This window comes from Eptesicus fuscus, chromosome 6 (genome assembly GCF_027574615.1).
Source record: "Eptesicus fuscus isolate TK198812 chromosome 6, DD_ASM_mEF_20220401, whole genome shotgun sequence".
NCBI lineage: Eukaryota > Metazoa > Chordata > Mammalia > Chiroptera > Vespertilionidae > Eptesicus > Eptesicus fuscus.
In genome coordinates, this window is record NC_072478.1 from 49492068 (window position 1) to 49512717 (window position 20650).

General features: G+C 41.4%; 1 protein-coding gene across 1 annotated transcript in view; it reads left to right on the plus strand.

Annotated features, from left to right (window-relative positions):
- The window catches only part of DCHS2 (dachsous cadherin-related 2), a 196831-nt gene that overhangs the window by 73048 nt on the left and 103133 nt on the right, over positions 1 to 20650 (plus strand). The window lies entirely within an intron of this gene.

A 20650-nucleotide genomic window follows, 5' to 3' on the forward strand; every position in this document is an offset into this window, starting at 1 on the left:
GACTGTCCAAAGTGCTCTGGGAACCCAATGCCACTCCCACCTTCAACCACAGGGCCCAGCTCTGGTTTTTTGGATTGGATTTATGCATAAGATAATTTTCAAAGAAAGCATCCCACCATATAACATTTTTTTTGAGTGCTGTTGTACATGATAAGGTCTGAAAGTGCCCTTGGCAACCCCCCAGCAGCCTTTGCTGAAATGTGGCATTAGTTTTCTCTGGGGCAGCTGTGGAGATGAGGCCTGACATCAGGCCTCTGAGGTTCCTCTCACAGGCCTTGGCTCAGAAGGCTGGAGCTGCAGACCCAAACCTAGCCTTGTCACCTTCTCCCCCTGTGATTTTGGACCTCTCAGAGCCTGTTTCCTCATATGTCCATGCAATGACAGCCCTTTTATCACAGGGTTGTCATGAAGATTCAGTAGTTCCTTAACACGGTGCCTACAACTGCTTCGTGTAACCTATAGTTCTTACCATGAATGATGCTGTGGCTCTGCTGGTCCAAATCAACACGGTCATCCTCATAATGGCGTTTCCACATCGTGCATTTCCTTTAATGTTTACAAAGCATTCTTCCAAAAAGTCATCATGCGTGAAAAAATAAAAAAAGGCTTAAATCCTTTCAGACCCGACTTCAGGACACGTAGACTTCAGAACCTTTTCAGAGCCCCCCCAATATTTAATCCATGAGTGGGCCCCACCGATAGGCCCTGAAATCCAGGATTGCTCAGATATCCCAGGGGCCTGAGGAGCTGGCTCAACACCAGCTATTCTGATACAGAAGTTTCCAGGCAAACAATATATGAGACAGACAAAAGCACAACTGCTCTGTGGGTCAAGAACCCAGTGCCCTTTCTCTCTAAAATACCCACCCTCGCTTCCCCACAGGGCGTGCCCAGGGGTTCAATTTTAGGCTGGGGGGAGAAGGACAATCACTCGTTCTAGACTGATCTTGTTTTACAGTTGAATAAACAGACCCACAAACACCAGCGCTGGGGTGGCAGAGCCCTCCCAAAGCAGCCTTTCTGGAAGAAACCTCATTGGAAAATTTCTTCTAAAGCGTTTTTAAAGAGAAATTTATTTGAATTTTGTTCTCATTTTTAAAAATTTTAAATAAGCATACCATAAAATACCTTTTTTGTATATATAGTTCTATGTGTTTTAGCACATTTGTCTAACCACCTCCACAGTCAGGACACAGCAGTTCCATCACCCCAAAAATCTCCCTTTGCTGCCCCTTTTTAGTCACACAGGTACCCCACCCCAGCCTCTGGCAAACACTGATTTCTTCCTATAGATTTACCTTTTCCAGAATGTCACATACATAGAGTCATAAAGGATATAACATCTGGAGACTGGCTTCTTCCAGTGTGATGTCTTTCGAGATTCTTTTCACAATGCTGCTTTTTATATTCATCTGTTGAAGGATATTTGGGTTTCCAGTTTGGGGCAATTTTGAAAGAACTACAAACCTTTATGTGTATAGGGTTTTATGTGAACTCAGCTTATCATTTAGGATATCTACTTAGGAGTGAGATTTTTGCTCAGTCATATGGTAAAGGTTATATTTAACTTTATAAAAAGCTACCAAACTTCCAGAGTGGCTGTATCTTCTATGTTTCACTATGAGATATTCAGTTTCTCTGTTTCCTCGCTGCTATTTGGTACTGTTGATATTTTTTATTTTAGCCATTCTGATAGGTGTGTGGTTTTAATTAGCATTTCTTTAATGGTTAATGATGCTGAGCGTATTTTTGTGTGCCCAATTGCCCTCCACATACCCTCTGTTAAAAAATGTCTATTCAATTCTTTTGCCCATTTTTAAATTGGGTCGTTTTCTCACTGTTGAATGTTGACAATTTGTTATATATTCTGGATGCAATGCCTTTATCAGATATGGATTTGTAAACATTCTCCCCAGTTTAGCTTGTCTTTTCATTCTCTTAAAAGTGTCTTTTGCAGAGCCAAAGTGTTTAATTTTGATGAAGTGCTACTTACCAATTTTTTCTTTTATGGATTGTTATTTTGGTGTCAGACATGTCTAAGAACTCTGCCTACCCCCAGATCACAGGGATTTTCTTTAATGTTTTAAAGTTTGAGAGTTTAACTTTTTCACTTATTTCTATGATTCTCTTTTATAAGGTGTGAGTTTCATATGGGTCTAATCGTTTCAGTTCCACTTGTTGAAGACTCTCCTTTCTCCATGAGCTGCCTTTGCACCTTTGTGTAGGCCTGTTTGGGACTCTGTATTGTTTGATATGTGTTTTTCTCTTCACTCGTAGTACACAATCTTGATTTACTGTAACTTTATAGTAAATCTTAAAATAGGAAAAAAAGAAAGAAATATGTTCTTAGCAAAGGGCAATATGTCTTCTTTTTCCTGCACAATGTATATGAATTATAGATTAGTCTCCTACGAAAGTTTTTCCTCAAGAACGATTAACATTCTTAGGTAGAGTTTTAGTGCTAGTCTTAATTAAATTTGTTCATTAAATGTAGCTCAGACACCATCATAATACTGAAATTGAAGTAATCAATGGGCAGAAAATGAGATATTAATGTGACTTGAAAATGATCTAGCTGAATGTATTTCACACATGAAAGAAGTGTTTTAAATTTGCATTTTTACCACAAATACTTGGAATCTAGGTATTGGAGAAGTTCATCTTAAGGTGATACTACTTTAACTTTCTCATTTTTTAACTTGCTTTCCACAGTTAATTCCATATCAATTACATATGGAGATGAAAGATACTGTTAAGCTGAATTCGAAGGGCTGTCCATGACACGGGTGGTCCGAGGGTGAGAGATGGTCTGGAGTAGGTGGGAAGCACAACAGCAGGGCTGTGGTTCAGAAACTCTAGCTTTTTGAAGGAGATGGGGGAGGGAAGCGGTCAGGAATGAGGAGAAAAGGCAGGATGTAGTCATGGGAATGCGTGGAGACAGGTTTTTGCCCAGTCCCACCGCTGGAAAGTGGTTCCCCTTGGGACTGCTACTGTGAAGCTTGCAATGAAGCAGGCTTTGCAAGCACTGCTACTGCAGCCTTCTTCAGATCCCGGAGAAAGGGAGCACTGTACAAAAGACCAGGGGAGAGAGACTCAAGTTTGTGTGGAGGATCTCAGTGACGTAGCGGGGATTCTCAGAGTGTGTGTTCTTAGCCTCTGATGGCAAGCTACCAGCACTTTTTTCCTGTGGTGGATCTCATGACATGCTCTAAAGCATGTGGGAGGGCAGAACATCCCTGGGTCCTTTAAATTCCTAGCTATTTATCAACAAGAAAGAAAGATTTCCTAAGGACATTCAGTTTAGAGTGCCTGCTTGGACGAGTCTGTGCTAGAGTCATTTGTAGTTGAGTTACCACATAACCTCTGCTCCACCACACACCTGCAAAGCCTCTGAGTGTTTGCTCTTGGTGAAGTAGATTGGGGTTGACAAAAAAAAAGAAGAAAACATAGTAGCTTTTTTTGCAGCAAACTAACAGAGATCAGATATGAACTGTTGTTGAACCAGGAATTAAGTAGATATGACTCAACCTCTTAAAGTCAGATCTGTAATAAATGAGCAAGCTCCCCTGATGGAGAGGGGGAAGGAGAAAAAGAGCCCTCAACTCCAAGCAAAAGACCATGTGGGCCCAGAATTTGGGCATTGGAGTGTGTATCCTGTCCTCAATCACATTGTCATAAAGGGGATTTCTGAGATTACATATTCCCTGACTCATGGCAGTACCCAATATATGTGGGACAGTGTCAGGACTGCCAAAGACTTTGGGTACGTGGGCACCTCCACGTTTCTGATGTGTTTGGTATCCAGCTGCACTCATGAGGAAAAGGATCAGGGGAGCTGGCATCTTTCTTCTCTGGTGAGAGATGCAGACCCCAGAAGAGGGGAAGATTGGAACCTGATGCTGACTGCTTCCTTTCCAAGACAGACACTCAGATACTAGCTCCAAAATTTGTCAGAAGAAACTTTGGGGTATGCAGTCATGTGCAGTCGGGAAATTGGTAATGTCACCCAACACAATAGCCAAAGAAGAAAGGAAGGTGGGATCTGTGCTGCAAGTCAGAAGAGATTCACTTGCCACAAGCAAATATAACACATGATCCCTTGGAGAGAAAGCTATGTAATAGATTTGTCAGGACTTCAGAAAGTTTTCTTGCAGTGCAATATAATGAGATCAAGGCATTTAGTCATTAACATTCCTGTGTGGTGTTGACTCTCACAAGGAAAACATTAAGGGCTATCATTTGCTCTTCTGGCCACTCAGAGTAATCCTCCCATCATAAACAACTATAAAACCAGATAGAATATATGAGACAACTGTTTTCAGGTGTTATATGATAGGCAGAGTAGGACAGATTCTTGAGCAAAGAGAAACACACGAGATGAACCCCTTGTTTGCCCTGCCCTTTGGGTTCAGGGCACTTCTCTCATTGTGGAGAACTGAGGAGGAGCCTGAGAGAAGCGGTGGAATTGCCGAACTGAGAGGCAGTGATTGGGTCTTGGGGACTGCTAAAACTTTGTGGGTAGAGCACTAGAAGAGATGGATTTGCTCAGAGGGGGCCGAGAAATCTGTGTGGATGCTTACCCTAGGTCTGTGGCCTGGGCCTGGGCTGTGCACATGCAGGCCAAGACTCTGAGGGGTAGCAGTAAGTAGTTGTTGTGGGGATGAGAGGTGACATAGAAAAAACCAAGTTTATCCAGTGCTAAGAGATACTGGAGTTGCATTGCAGATGTGGGGAGACCTCGCTGAACAACTTGGATATTCTTTTGAAATCACAGAAAGGTTGTACCATAGGAATAAGAACCAAGGGCTCAAGTAAGGGCCACACCCTAAAAACAAAAACACCAACTCCTTAAAGGAAGACAGCAAAAATCATGGTCTTTACAGTGTGTAACACACAATACCCAGTGTACAATAAACATTTTCCAAACATGTGAAGAGGCAGGAAAATGTGACTCAGAGAAGTAGACCTCAATATGACCCAGACATTAGATTTTTGTAGACATGGATTTTAAAATAGCTATTATAAATATGTTCAAGGACTTTTAAAAAAAGGATGGCTTGAATGAAGGAACATATGGGGATGTCAGCAAAAAAAAACAGTAACTATAAAAATGATCTAAATGGAAACTCTAGAAATAGAAAGGAAAATATCTGAAATAAAACTTCCAATATGAAGAATGGAAAGAAAAATGATTTTTAAAAATTGGACAGAGCCTTAGTGATGTCTGGGACAATATACAGGGTAGGGCAAAAGTAGCTTTACAGTTGTTCGGTTGGAAAAGAACACAATAAATAAATAATAATATAAGAATAAACTCTGTGTTTTGTGTACTCACAACTATAAACCTACTTTTGCCCCACCATGTAATTTATTATTCACAGAATTGGAGTCCCTGGGGAGAAGAAAGTAAATGGGGCAATACAAAATATATATAGTTGAAGAAATAGGTCTAAAATTTTTCCAGATTCAGAGAAAAACATCAATTTACATATCTAAGAACATTAGTAAATCCCAAATAGGATAAATGAAAAATGAAATACACTTAGATATATCGTAATTTAACTGCCAAAAGTTAAAGATAAGGAGATATCATGAAAGTGGCCAGAGGCAGGAGGGGAAGAAACATATATAACAAGGAACAACATTTAAAAGCTAAACTATATTGATAATAAGCATAAGAAAGTTGCTGTGGCTTTGTCTTTTCAGATGCAGACAAAAACTATTACCATAGATCAAGGAGGACATTTCATAATGACAAAAGGACAATTAACCATCTATAATAATAAAAGCATAATATAATAAAAGTGTAATATGCTAATTAGACCGGACAGCCGAACAACCTTCTGACATCCTTCCTGACAACCTTCTGGAGGAAGCCAGGGCTGCGAGGGCCAAGGCAAGCCACTGCAGCTATGAGCTGTGAGGGCCGAGTCCCTTCACGAATTTCATGCATCAGGCCTCTGGTGAAGATATAATGATCCTAAATGTGAATGCATCTAATAGGATTGCAAAATCTGACAGAACTAAAGGGAGAAATAATAAAATACACAAGTTGGAGATTTTAACAGCCCTTCTGAGTAATTGATAGATTAAGTAGATTTAAAGCATACAGATTTTTAATTTTTTTAAAATTTAATTTGTGCCATCACCATTTATCCCCCCTATACCCTCTTCCACCTCCACCCAATCCTTTTCCCCCACAGTCACCACACTGTTGTCTATGTCCATGAGTTCTTTCATTCTTTTCTTTTTAGTCAATCTCTCACCCTCCACAACACCTTCTCTACCAGAGCTATCTGCCTGCCCTCTATTAGTTTGTCTCTATTTTGCTTGTTAGTTCAGTTTGTAAAGCATATAGATTTAAACAACTCTCTTCTCCACTTGGCAGTTATAGAACCCTATTTCCAACAGTTGCAAAACACATATTGTTTTCAAGTACACATGGAATGTTCAACATCATAGATAATATGTTGAGCCATAAAAAAGCATCAATACATTTAAGAGATTGAAATCATAGAGACCATGTTCTCTGACAACAGTGAAATTAAGTTAGAAATCAATAACAAGAGGATTTCTAAGAAAGAAATCCAAATATTTGAACATTAAGTAATACTCTTCTAAATAATCTATAGGTCTATGAAAAAAATTGAAAAGAAAATTAGAAAATATTTTTAACTAAATGGTAATAAAAATATAGCATTAAAATTTGTAGGGTGCAGTTAAAGCAGTTATTAGAGGAAAATTTATTGCTTTATATACTTCTATAATAAAAGAAGAAAGTGCAAGATAGAGCAAAGTAGTAAATAGGAGAATTCCATGATGTAGGACATATATATTAGAGAAAATTACCATATAAAAGTTTCTTGAAAAAATTAATGAATTGATTAGTCCCTAATAAGAATAATCAAGAAAAAGAGAAAAAATGAATTATCAATAATAAGAAATAAAATGAGGATATTATGGCAAATTCTATATATGTAAAAAGATTGTTTTGCAAAACTTCATGTCAATAAATTTCATAGCTTCTATAGAAAGGACAAATAACCAACTTCACAAAACTGACTAAGAGAAGTGAAAAATCTTAGTAGCTCTAGATCTACTCAAGAAATAGAATCTGTAATAACTACCTACTCCTGTCCCTCAAAATGAAAAAGCTCCAGGCTCAGACAATATTATGAGTGAAGTCCATCGGACATATAAGAAATTAATGCCAATTACAAATAAACTAAGAAAATAGAGGGTGGGGGAATATTTTACAACTCATATTATAAATCCGGTATAATCCAGACATTAAAACCTAATAGGTAAAGTTATAATGAGTATATTTTATAAACATAGATTTTAAAATTTTCAACAAAACAGAAAATTAAATCTGATAATAGGTTGCTCAGCATTTTAAAATCAATGTAAATTATCCACATTAACAAAATAATTTCAATAATTGCAGAAAACATATTTGACAAATTCAAAACATATTCCAGATTAATAAAACAAGCACAACTGCTGGCAACAAAATGGAAATAGGGCTTTATAAAGCGCATCTACAGAAAGTTATAGCTAATTTCATACCTAATGAATGAGAGACTGGATACTTTTCTTCTAAGATAAGGAAAAAGGCAAGAATGCTTATTTTTACCACTTCTATTTAATAGTGTACTATGAAGGTCTTTACCAGAGCAGTAAAGCAAGAAAAACACAAATAAAAGATTGGGAAGAATGAAGTAAAACAGTTTTTATTCATAGGTTACATGATTGTTTATGTAGAAAACCCTAATAAATGTATAATTATTTGTTAGTATGTGAATTTTGCAAGACCCCAGGACACAAAGTTTATATACAAAGAGCAATTATTTTTCTATATATTTGCAATAAAAATAGTAAATTCAATTTTTAAAATTCAATTTCAAAATATTATAAAAAATAATATACTTAGGAAGAACTATAATAAATGATGTGTAGGACCTTGAAAAACAACAAAACTTTTCAGAGAGGAAAATAAGATCTAAATTAATAGTTATGTAATGTTCATAGACTAGTATAGTTAACTAGAGGCCCAATGCATGAATTCGTGCATGGGTGGGGTCTGGCTGCCTGCCCTGATAGGGGCCAATAGGGGCTGGGCTAGTGGGGGGAAGGGGCCGTGGGTGGTTGGCCGGCTGGCCTATTTCCCTGATCAGGGTGGAGAGGGCTGATCAGGGGCTGGCTCGGTTGGGGGAGGGGCCACGGGTGGTTGGGGGGATGCCAATCGGGGCCCTGGGCTGGTTGGCCGCTGCAGTGCACATCATAGTGACTGGTTGTTCCGGTTGTTCCGTCGTTCTGGTCAATTGGTTTTTATATATGTAGAATACTTATACAATGTCCTTTCTTCCCAAATTGATCTATAGTTTTATCAGAGTCCCAATCAAGATTCCAACAGGATGATTTGACAAAATCTGCAAGTTGATTTTGTATGGTAATATATAGGATCTGGAATAGTCAAACATCTATATATATAAATATATAAAAGCCTAAGCATCCAGCTGGCTGTCTGGTAGCTATGACACACAATGACCACTAGGGAGCAGACACTCAAAGTACAGGTATGGAAACATGGAACAGACTGATGAATCTCAGAGGGAAGGGAGGCGGGGGGAGGGCAGGAAGAGATTAACTAAAGATCTTATATGCATACTAGAAGCCCAGTGCATGGATTCGTGCACCGGTGGGGTTCCTCGGCCTGGCCTGTGGGGATTGGGCCAAAACAAGCTCTCTAACATCCCACAAGGGGTCCTGGATTGCGAGAGGGTGCAGGCCAGACCAAAGGACCCCATCAGTCCCTGTAGCTTTTAGATAAAAACAATTGAGAGACTTGCTCTAACTGATTCATGACTTTGTATAAAGCTATAGTAATCAAGAAAGTGCAGTATTGGCATAAAGACAAAGAAATAAATCAGTGGAACAGAATTTGAGTCCAGAAAGAGATCCTCATAACTGATTTTTGATAAAGGTGTCAGGGCAATTCAATGGTGAAAAGAAAGTCTTTCCAGTAAATCATTGTGGATTAATTGTATATCTGTAAGGGGGAAAACTTGACCACAATCTCACACCATACACAAATATTAATTTGAAATTACTTATAGACTGAAATGTAAAAGTGAAAATTTTCAAACTGCTAGAAGAAAACACAGGAAAATATCTTTGTACTCTTAAGGTAGGAAAGATTTCTCAGAGGACACAAAAAAAGCCCAAACCATAAAAGAAAAAAAACCCCAAAAACTGGTAAAATTGAATTTCACAAAGATTAAAATGTCTTGTTCATCAAAAAAACACCATTAAGAAAATGAAAAGGTAATATGCATATTGGGAAAGTATATTTGCTATTTGTTATCTATAATAATAAAAGCATAATATGCTAATTAGACCGGACAGCCAATTGACCTTCTAGATGTCATTCCAGATGTCCTTCCGGATGAAGCCGAGGCAGTGGGGGCCGAGGCAGAGGTGGTTAGGGGTGATCAGGCAGGCAGGTGAGCAGTTAAGGCAGTCGGGCAGGCAGGCGAGTGGTTAGGGGTGGCACGCAAGTGGTTAGGGGTGAACAGGCAGGCAGGCAGAGTGGTTAAGGGAGATCAGGCAGGCAGGCGAGCAGTTGGGGCGATGAGACAGGCAAGCAGAGTGGTTAGGGGTGATCAGGCAGGCAGGCAAGCAGCTTGAAGCTAGTGGTCCCGGATTGTGAGAAGGATGTCCGACTGCCGGTTTAGGCCTGATGGGCCTAAACCGGCAGTCACTGGCAGTCAGACATCCCCTGAGGGGATCCGGATTGTGAGAGTGTGCAGGCTGGGCTGAGGGACCCTCTCCCCCTGTGCACAAATTTTGTGCACCGGGTCTCTAGTAATGCTATATAATGAAGAGGTAATATGCAAATTGAGCCTCACACCCTCACACAAGATGGCCGCTCCCATGTAGTCAAAGATGGCCACCCTCATGTGGTCAAATATGGCCGCTACAAGATGGCTGGCAGGGGAGGGTAGTTGTGGGCGATCAGGCCAGCAGAGGAGGGCAATTAGGGGCAACAGGCCAGCAAGGGAGGGCAGTTAGGGGCAACCACGCCAGCAGGGGAGGGCAGTTGGGAGGGACCAGGCCTGCAGGGGAGGGCATTGGGGGGGGACCAGGCCTGCAGGGGAGGGCAGTTGGGGGCAACCAGGCTAGCAGGGGAGGGCAGTTGGGAGGGACAAGGCCAGCAGGGGAGGGGAGTTGGGGGCGACCGGGCCAGCAGGGGAGAGCAGTTAGGGGTGACCGGGCCAGCAGGGGAGGACAGTTGGGTGCAACTGGGTTGGCAGGGGAGGGCAGTTGGGGGCGACTGGGCCAGCAAGGGTGGGCAGTTGGGAGCAATCGGGTTGGCAGGGGAGCAGTTAGGCGTCGATCAGGCTGCCAGGGGAGTGGTTAGGGGGTAATCAGGCTGGCAGGCAGGTGAGTGGTTGGGAGCCAGCAGTTCCGGATTGTGAGAGGGATGTCCGACTGCCAGTTTAGGCCCGATCCCTGTTGCAGTCGGACATCCCACGAGGGGTCCCAGATTGGAGAGGGTGCAGGCTGGGCCGAGGGACACCCCCCCACCCCAGTGCATGAATTTCGTGCACCAGGCCTCTAGTCCTATCTAATAAAGAGGGAATATACTAATTAACCCTCATGCCATCGCAAAGATGGCGGTGCCCACAGCCAATAAGGAGGGAATATGCTAATTGACTGCTTCACCCTCAAAGATGGTGGCGCCTACAACCACAAGATGGCAGCGTCCAGTCCTCTCAGCACCCCAGCAGCCCAGGGCCAGCCCGAGGCACAGGCAAGCCTCAGATGGTGGCTACCCAGCTTCCCAGGGCTGCCTGAGGCTCAGGTAACCAGGGCTGGCTGAGGCTTGTGCTGCTGGCAGTGGCAGCAGCAGAGGTGTGATGGGGCGTCACCTTCCCCTGATTGCCGGTTCACCTCCCACCCCTGAGGGCTCCCGGTCTGTGAGGAGGGGCAGGCCTGGCTGAGGGACCCCTCCCTTCAGTGCATGAATTTTCATGCACTGGGCCTTTAGTAAATAATAAAATATCAAACAAGCCTATAAAAAACAAAATTCTTGAAAAGATACTTCACAATAAAATATATGTAGGAATATCCAATAAATTTATGAAAAGTATTCAATATCCTTAATCATAAGGGAAATGAAAATTAAAGTCATAATGTATACTACTTCACATCTACTAGAATGGATAAAATTAAAGTCTGATAACATTAATCCAAGTTAGGATATGGGGTATCTGGAAGCCTCACATGTTGCTGATAAAATACTTTGGGGGAAGTGTTTGGTAGTTTCTTATGAAGTTAAATATACACTTACCCCATAACCCTATAGTTCCATGACTACATTTTACCCAAGAAAAATGACAACATATGTTTACAAAAAGAAAACATGTACCACAATGTTCATAGCAGCTTCATTTATAATAGCCCCCAACTGGGAACAACACAAATGCTCATGGTGAATGGAAAAATAAATTGTGCCATATAGATTTAATGTAATACGACCCAGCAGTATAAATGAATGATCTGAAACATGAAATACTATGTATGGATGCATTTCAAAAACCTAATGTTGAGTGAAATAAACCAGACACAAAAAGGCACATACATTATTTCATTTATGTGAAGTTAATAAACTATCAAAATTAATCTATGGCAACAGAAATTAAAACAGTAGTTGCTTATGGGGGTAAGAGTGATTGGGTGAGGATTGGGGTGATTGAAATGCTCTATATTTTGATTTGGGGTGATTGAAAAATGCTCTATATTTTGATTTATATGTTGGTTACATAGATCTCTCTCTCTCTCTCTCTATCTCTATCTCTATCTCTATCTCTATCTCTATCTCTATCTCTATCTCTATCTCTCTATCTCTATCATCTCTATCTCTATCATCTGTCTATATCTACTTCAAAACTCATCTAACTATACCTTAAGATCAACGCATATCACTGAATGTAAATTTTACTCTAATAGGAAAATGCGTAAGAGAATGGACTCCTTCATTTTATTTTTTGGCGCTGCACACAGTCGGAAGCTGGCAGGTTAGGAGCATGGAGAGGTGGGAAGAGAGTGATGGATGGGTGTAGGGTAAAGGAATAGGAGAGCATAGCAGAGCATTGGAGATGGGGGGGAGGGGACAGATTTCCTACCCAGCATGAGTATGAAACTTGGGGGAAAGGGAAGAATGTTTAAGAAGGATGTTTAGGGAAATCTGTTTATTTTAAACAGTGTGAAGGCTCATGTCTTCCCTTCAAGAAAACCTGAAGCACTCCATTATTCTTGGCTTTCAAAGTCGAAACCTCTTGCTTTTGAAAGTGTCACCATACTAAAGCTAGGTATAAAAGGACTCACAGTTCCTAAGGATTTCAGGTAGCATGCCCAAGAGTGTTTAATTCTCAATACTCTGACAGCATAGAGGGATGGGTGGTTGGGCGGGGGGGAAGAAGTACTGAGGAGTGTAGTGTAAATTTGTAAATTTCTGGTTTCCTGAGTGAGAAGGGCCTTTGAAGTAAGTTCTGCAAGGGTTCTTATATCATCAAACAATAAGGACTGGTTCTGAGATCCTAGTCTGAGATCCTAGTCGCTTTAAAGGGAAATCTTACCAGTGTTTTATAAATGACCACCCCACCCCCCTTGATTTCTTTACTGGTTGCTTGCACAGCATGCACCACCCTGTGGATTTATGTTCTCTTGCAACTTGTTCACGGCAGTTTGGAATTGCCTCTCTATTTCTTTGTTCCCAAGGGGACATTTCCTTGTTGTGAAGCAGCCTAGAGCTGTGAAACCTTAGCAGAACATTCTGGGCACAGTTGGAATTGACTTTGTTTACTGCTTAGCCCCTAAAGACCCACATTAGTTAGGGATGCAGCTTTGGTGCATGAATCCCTTTGTCACCATCTCCCTCTGCTGGCCTGGAGTTTGCATCTTAGTACACCACCCTTTCCCCCATTTGGTCTGATTTTTAAAAATCTTCTTGGAATATAAAGATAGCGACCTCAAACAAAACAAAATGTTTACTTATGAGTAAGCTCTAGAAAAACTTATTATTATTCCCAGTTCTCATCATCCTGCTCACCTTCCTGTCTTTGCCCATCACAACTCTGGTCCTTCTGTGGTCACACGGTGACACACTAGCCCTCAGCATCACACTTCAGCATATCACTGTACAGCAATGAGCCGCGCCTCAAATAACGCATTTTCTCCTAAATGCAAAGTACTTGAAATATTTTCATAAAATATTTCTTACTATGAACAGATTTGTGCTTACTAGTTTTTCATTTTGGAGGGCAGATTTTAATGTTAAAATATTGCATGCCATCTGATTGGAGGGAAGCATTAAGAGCAAAGGGGGAAGGGTGGGTAGATAGAAGTTGAATTATTCTGAACAGTTCTGGGAATGATACCATATTTTAAAATCAATCCAGAATGGAAAATGGAAGTTGCTTCCAGGCATGACAGTCTAGCATTTACAGCTCAATTTCTGTTTCCAGTTCTCCCAGAAAACAGATATCATAAAATCTTTCATGAAACTCCAAATCTCCTCTTAAGATGATGTTTTTGGAGGCACGGCAAAAGCCCACAAACACCGAGGGCTTGTGGAGGGAAAGGGGAAGTAAGTCTGTTTTCTATTCTCCTTGGGCTGACTGAGAAGAAGGCAGGAGTGGGGAGTGGAGTCTTGACTGAGAATTTGATCACGTTTAAAGGAAAAACTGTCTTTCTAAAAGCTCTGTCAGTTTTGTGCTCCCAGACACAGAGACCTGCAATGAATGGCTTCTATTAAATAGAATACCTTAATGAGTTTTTGAATATGCAAATCTAGACTCAGGCTTTAATTTTGAATTTTGAATAGGAATGGAGAATTAAATTTCTTCTAGTAAATTAATATGACATTAGTGGTTGAGGCTGGCAGTCATATGGGAGAAAGGGTCCTACTTGAGAACTTCCTAGAATGAGAATGTCTGAGTGACACTCTCATGGGGCTAGCCGTATAGGGATTGGCATCGAATAACATTAGTTTCTAAAAGTCATTCAAGCACTTTGGAAGTTACTCCATATCTTAAGCACATTATTTGAAACATGCTTCATTGCTGAGCCTTGAGTGATGTATGGGCCTGTGGTGGTTGAGAACTCGTGACCTCAGTGTGACAACAAGGACTGGAATTGTGATGGTAAAGACAGGAAAGTGGGCAGGAAAATGAGAACTGGGAATAATAATAACTAAGTTTTATTGAGTATTTCTTACATGCCAGGTATTGGGCACTTTCTGTACATTATTTTATTGAATTTTCACCCTGGGAAGTGGCTGTTATTCCCATTTGACACAATTAGTAAATGGTGCACCCAGACTTAAATTCCTATTTAGTGCCTCTATTTTTATAGAGCATAGAGAATATTTACCATATATAATTCTTTGTTTGAATGAAATTAAAAGTAAACCAACAAATAGCCACTGGTCATAGTATAATGTCTTGTGAGGACATAGATTTTGGATTATTCAACTTTAAAACAAGGAGAATCTGCCATTTGTGACAACGTGAATGAGCCTGGAGGATATTATGGTTAAGTGAGATATGCCAGACACAGAAAGAAAATATTACATAATCTCATTTAAATGTGGAATTTAAAAAGTCAGACACATAGAAGCAGAGAATAGAATGGTGGTTATTAAGGACAAGGAGGTTGTGTGGGGGGGTGCTGGTCAAAGGGTACAAAGTTTCAGTTATGTAGGATGAATACATTCTAGAAATCTAATGTACAGCACGATGACATCCTAGATAATAAAAGCCTAATATACTAAGTATCTGGTTAGCCAGTCGGCCGTTCAACCAATCAAAGCGTAATATGCTAATGATATGCTAAGGCCGCTGAACTGCTCATTATGATTTGCACTGACCACCAGGGGGCAGACAGTCGACCAGTCGACCAGTCGCTATGACGTGCACTGACCACCAGGGGACAGACACTCTGATTGGTAGGTTAGCTTGTTGCTGGAGTCCGGCCAATTGGGACTGAGCAAGCCAGGCCAGACATGCCCTGGAGCCCTTCTGCAGTCCCTCCCTGGCTGGCCAACCTCCTGTGTCCTTCCCCAAACCGGATCATGCACTGGTGGGGTCCCTTGGCCTGGCCTGCACCCTCTTGCACTCCGGCACCCCTTGGGGGATGTTGGAGAGCTGGTTTCAGCCTAAGGGTGGAATGACTGGTCACTATGATGCGCACTGACCACCAGGGGGCAGACGCTTAACCCAGGAACTGCCTCCTGGTGGTCAGTACGCTCCCAGGTTCATGCCTGGCAAGCACAGCGGTGGTGGCGGGAGCCTCTCCTGCCTCTGTGGCAGTGGAACATCCTCTGAGGGCTCCCAGACTTCGAGGGAGCAGGCCTGGCTGAGGGACACCCCACCACCACCCGTACACTGGGCCTCTAGTTAGTTAATAATAATGTACTAGTATACTGGAAATTTGCTAAGAGAGTGGGTATCAGATGCTCTCTCTCTCTCTCTCTCTCTCTCTCTCTCTCTCTCTCTCTCTCTCACACACACACACACACACACACATATAATGGTAACTGAGATGGGTATGTTAATTAGCTTGACTATAGTAATCATTTCACTATGTATATATCAAAGCACGCTGCACATCTTAAATATATACATTTGTTATTTAAAAAATGAAATTAAATTTAAAAAGAAGATAGAAAAGTAAACATATCAGATGTGACTTCTCACCCTCCCCAAAGCAAAAACCAAAACCAAAGCATATCTACTTGTATACCCATTCCTACCACCTTTTCCAGTCACAGTCCTTGGTCCACTCATCAACACTTTCTTTTATATCTTCACACTTTCCTCTTACTAGCTACAGCCCTTCTACATTGTTTTACTCTGCCCAGCCAAGAGATGAGCAGATATTCTGAGAAGATGTGCCAGGTTTTCATTACTCATTTTTTTTTTTGAGAATGGCGGAAAAGGGAAAATTGCTTCTCAGTGCTTCCCTCACCTCATCGTGAGAGGCTGTTTGTGTAAAAGCAGTGTATGGAATTTGTTGGCAAAGGTGAAATATGGGTCCCAGGAGATGCTGTTTTTAACAGAAAAACCCTTATAAAAATTAAATGTTTTGTCTATTCTTGAGAGAGTTAACTTTGGAATGAGTAAAACTTGGACTCTTGGGCTTAAAGAGTAAGATAAAGAGTACCCATTAATGAGAGGCAGTTGTCTAGAAAAACCAGAGGACACAGTATCATGTAGTTCAAGGTTTATGGCAGTTTTGTGAAAAAGCGAGTCTTATTTTATAAGAAGCTTAAGAAGTGTAAGTGAACTATTTTTACTTTATATGATGCAATATTTTATTTAAATGGAGCTCATATTTTAATTTGGGCAATTTTCAGGAATACAAATGGGCTCCTTCTTGAATGTACCAGTATAATAGATATCTTAGACCTAGACATCCCTAATTTCAAACATTTGTCTTACTTTATGAAAAAAGTTGAGGACAGAAATAGAGAAAATAACTAATCATTATGTCCTAGCCCAAATTATGTGTGTGGTGAAATAGGATTGGACAGATATATAAGATACTTTTGCCTAATTAATGTTCACTTAGATGACCATTTATGTCCCTTTGCTATTCCACCTTTTATGTAGAAGAGTACCTGGCACATAATAGGTACTCAGTAAGTATGGAAGGAAGGAAGGCAGGAAGGGAGGAAGGGACAAATTAATTGAATAGTCCCTGCTGTCTACTGCCTGGCAAGAGGCCTACTCCTGCAAGAGAAACCTTCCATTGCCCAATACTTCCCATGCCTGTTTGGTTATTCTAATTAGCAAACCCACTTGGCCACCGGTATGAAAAAGCAGTCTTGAATCAGCGTTAATGGTAATCATGATGGCATTATAATCCCAATTTGCTTACTCCTGAGATCTTTTATTTTTAATTTTTTTCTTTATTGATTAAGGTATTACATATGTGTCCTTATCCCCCCATTCCCCCCCCACCTCCCCCCTCATGCCTCACCTCCCTGGTGTCTGTGTCTATTGGTTAGGCCAGTGGTCGGCAAACTCATTAGTCAACAGAGCCAAATCAACAGTACAACGATTGAAATTTCTTTTGAGAGCCAAATTTTTTAAACTTAAACTTCTTCTAATGCCACTTCTTCAAAATAGACTCGCCCAGGCCATGGTATTTTGTGGAAGAGCCACTCTCAAGGAGCCAAAGAGCCGCATGTGGCTCACGAGCCGCAGTTTGCCGACCACGGGGTTAGGCTTATATGCATGCATACAAGTCCTTTGGTTGATCTCTCCCCCTTACCTCTCCCCTCCCCTACCTTCCCTCTGAGGTTTGACGGTCTGATCAATGCTTCTCTGTCTCTGGATCTGTTTTTGTTCATCAGTTTATGTTGTTCATTATATTCCACAAATGAGTGAGGTCATGTGATATTTATCTTTCTCTGACTGGCTTATTTCACTTAGCATAATGCTCTCTATGTCCTTTCATGCTGTTGTGAATGGTAAGAGTTCTTTCTTTTTTACAACAGTGTAGTATTCCATTGTGTAGATGTACCACAGTTTCTTAATCCACTCATCTGCTGATGGGCACTTAGGCTGTTTCCAAATCTTAGCTTTGGTAATTTGTGTTGCTATGAACATAGGGGTGCATATATCCTTTCTGATTGGTGCTTAAACTTTTTTTAAAAATTAATCTTTATTGTTGACATTATTACAGATGTTTCTCTTTTTTCCTCCCTAGCTCCCCTGCACCCAGTTCCCACCCTGTCCCAGGCCCTCACCACCCTATTGTCTGTGTTCATAGGTAATGCATACATGCATGTAAGATCTTTGTCTAATCTCTTCTTGCACCCCCGGCACCTCTTTCCCTCTGAGAATTGTCAGTCTGTCCCATTCCCATGCCCCTGATTCTATTCCATTCACCAGTTTATTCTATTCATCAGAATTTTTATTCATTTCATTTTTAGATCCAATTGTTGATAGATATTGTATTTGTTGTCACTTTGTTGTTCATATTTTTATCTTTACCTTTTTTTTTTCCTCTTCTTAAAGAATACCCTTCAGCATTTCATATAACAGTGAAACTCTTTTAGCTTTTTCTTGTCTGTGAAGCTCTTTATCTGACCTTCAATTCTAAAAGATAGCTTTCCTGGGTAGAGTAATCTTGGTTGTAGGTTCTTACTATTCATCACTTTGAATATTTCTGGCCACTCCCTTCTGGCCTGCATAGTTTCTGTTGAGAAATCAGCTGACAGTCATATTGGAATTCCCTTGCAGGTAACTAACTGCTTTTCTCTTGCTGCTTTTATGATTCTTTCTTTGTCTTTAGCCCTTGGCATTTTAATTATGATGTGTCTTGGTATGGTCCTCTCTGGATTCCTCTTGTTTGGGGTCTCTGTGCTTCCTAGACATGTAAGTCTATTTCTTTCACCAGGTAGGGGAAGTTTTCTGTCATTATTTCTTCAAATAGGTTTTCAATATCTTGCTCTCTCTCTTCTTCTGGCACCCCCATAATTCGGATGTTGGTATGCTTGAAGTTGTCCCAGAGACTCCTTATACTATCTTCATATTTTTGGATTCTTTTTTTCTGTTTGCTTTTCTGATTGGATGTTTTTTGCTTCCTCATATTTCAAATCATTGATTTGATTCTCCAGATCCTCTAGTCTACTTCTGAATCCCTGTATATTATTCTTTATTTCAGTTGGTGTATGCTTAATTTCTGACTGGTGCTTTTCCATTTTTTTGGCATTCTCACTAAGATCCTTGAAGGTCTCACTAAGTTCCTCTGAGGTTTCTAGAAGATTCTTGAGTAACCTTATAACCGTGGTTTTGAACTCTATATCCAGTGGTTTGCTTTCATCCATTTCTTTCATTTGTGACATGTTTCTTTGTCTCCACATTTGGCTGCTTCTCTGTGTTTCTTTCTATGTATTGGGTAGCTGCTAAGTCTCCTTGAGTTGATAGAGTGGCCTTGTGTAGTACGTGTCCTATAGGGCCCAGTGGCTCAGCCTCCCCAGTCACCTGAGGTGGACACTCTTGGTGCACCGCTTTGTGGGCTATGTGCACAGTCTTGTTGTAGTTGAGCCTTGATTGCTGTTGGTGTCACTGGGAGGAATTGACCTCCAGGCCAATTGTCTGTGGGGACCAGCTGCGACTACAGTGGGAGAGCTGCTGTGCAGGAGACACCCTTATGGAGCAGGACTTGCTTCTGTCGGGCTTTGGTGCTGAGTCTGCCCCTTGAGTGTGTCACTTACGGATGTGAAGAGGTGTAATCTGGTATGATCTCACACTAACCACTGGGTACACTGGCTCTTGGGTCTCCAGGGAGGTGCAAAGTCAGCCACTGCCTGGGGCCACCCAGCAGGACTACAGAGAGATCTTCAGATTCCTCCTCTTTGTACCAGGTTTGGAAGTGCCCAGACAAGGCCCAGCTGTGAAGTAAGGCAGGCTGGTGCTGGTGCTGGTGCTGGTGCCAGGTCTTGGGCCTTTTATTGATAGGTTTGGGGCTCCCTGACCCAGCTGCAGCTTGTTTTACAGGTTTTTAGCTTGGAAAGGAAAGGCCATTCATATGCAATCCAGCTTGGGTGGGGCAGGATCTCAGGGAATTACCAGGTTGGAGCAAACAGATATGGCTGCCAGTCAGCCCTGTGACCTGGAAGGTCCCAGCACGGGAACAATGATCCCTGTGAGCACCTTGGTCTGGAAGAAAGCCGCCCCCAAGTTCCTGCCCCAATGACAGACAGTCCAGTTTCTCCTCATATGTGTCTGGGTCCCCAGAGCCTTGCCCTGGTGCTGGAGCTCAGAGGAAGCGGGAGCTTGTAAGTTCAGTTTGTGGTGCCTGCCTTTTAAGAGGAGCAGCTGGGTCTCCAGCAGCCTCTGGGTCACTGAGCCCCAATCCGCACTGGTTTTTACAGTCCATAGTTCTTACTGCCTGTAGGGACTTCTTTTCCCAGCTCTGGGACCCTGGGCTAGGGTTCTGGTGTGGTACTGGGACCACTTGCTCCTCCAGGCAGCCTCTGCAGAGGCAATCTCCCTCCCAATTACAAAAGCGGCACACGTGGGTGCAGGACCGGCCAGTTCCTCGCCTCCTCACCTCCTACCAGTCTCAGTGTGCTTTCTTCTCTAGTTGTAGGACTTCCATTCAGCTAGCTTTCCGGCGGTTCAGGATGATAGTTATTCTGTATTTTAGTTGTAATTTTGATGTGGTTGTGGGAGGCAGCGAGTACAGGCATTTGCCTATTCCACCATCTTGGTTCTCTCAAATTTTTAAGTCAAATGAAAACACATTGCAAATGTTAGCATACTAGTCACACATAAAGAAACGTTTAGTCAATGAGCCTTAGTGTTTTCTGCTTATGTGCATTTTCCTCTCCTCTCTTAGGAACTCATTACCTTAATTCCTCTTTGTCTTTTGATTCTTTCTTTTTCCCCACTTTTCTTCTTAACTTGCCTGCTTTTCTTCACTATGAATACTTGAGTACTTTCCTAGAAAATCCAACCCTGAATTGCTTTCTATAATAGTCCAATAGCTACTCTGCATTGGAAAGAAAACGTGCTTGCATTTGGAAACATTTTAACTCATCATTTAAATTTGATAAATTTATGAGTTT